The following is an 890-nucleotide window of genomic DNA, read 5'->3' as shown; positions in this document are numbered from 1 at the left end:
TACACTGCTGCCCAGGCAGTGACCTGCCCCAGCTCCACGTGCAGGGGCTGCCCCTGCTCCTGAGAGTGCAGCAGCCCGGAATCCCAGCCTGGCAGTCCTCTCCATCAGGCAGCTGCCACAAAGAGATTAAGAGGGGTGGGTTGTTTCCCTTCCATCATCCAGCAGCCAGTAAACCATGGCCTGCCAGGCCACCACAGCTGCAGGCAGAGCTTCTTGCTGGCACACGTAGCCCTTTTGTGTCCCCATAGTCACCTCCTTCAAAAGACTCTCTTGGCTCCTCCTGAAATGGCCTCGTCCAGAGGAGCATCTTCCCCTGCACGCAGATCCAGGCTCAGAAACTGCAGAGGAGCAGTTCAGAGCCAGGTCTGATGCAGAATTTATCTATCTATTTGTTTACATCCACAAAGAAGGACGTGTGTGTCTGTGTGCTCTGCAGGACTCCTCTAGCTGCTCCAGTGGAGATGCAGTTGTTCTGTTTAAGAGGATTTTGGTAAAATGGGTGTTGCTTCTTCCACTGCTGTACAACTGCACTGTAATGGGTCTGGTCCCTGTGATGCTTTAGAGGCTGGAGATCTCGTGTGTGCTTCCCCAGCATGGTTCAAAAACAAGACACACAGAAGTAACAATCATAAATATACAACTTTAAAAAAAAAAAAAAATAAAAAAATCTCTGTTAAAGGTTTATTGCAATAATACAATAAAATTTAGAAAAACAAAAACAAAACAAAAACATTTGTGTTTAGTTACATCTAGTTTGGAACTTGCAGAGAGAGGCCCTGGGTTTTTGAAGGTGACAAGAGACCCTTGGGTGTCCCATCTGAGACCTGTCAAAGGCACGCCTGGGCTCCCAAATTTGGGCTCTTCCTTGGCAGCTCAGATCACCCATCACA

The sequence above is a fragment of the Merops nubicus genome, unplaced genomic scaffold, assembly GCF_000691845.1.
Source record: "Merops nubicus isolate BGI_N331 unplaced genomic scaffold, ASM69184v1 scaffold17158, whole genome shotgun sequence".
Classification (NCBI taxonomy): Eukaryota; Metazoa; Chordata; class Aves; order Coraciiformes; family Meropidae; genus Merops; species Merops nubicus.
This window is presented reverse-complemented; position numbering follows the sequence as displayed.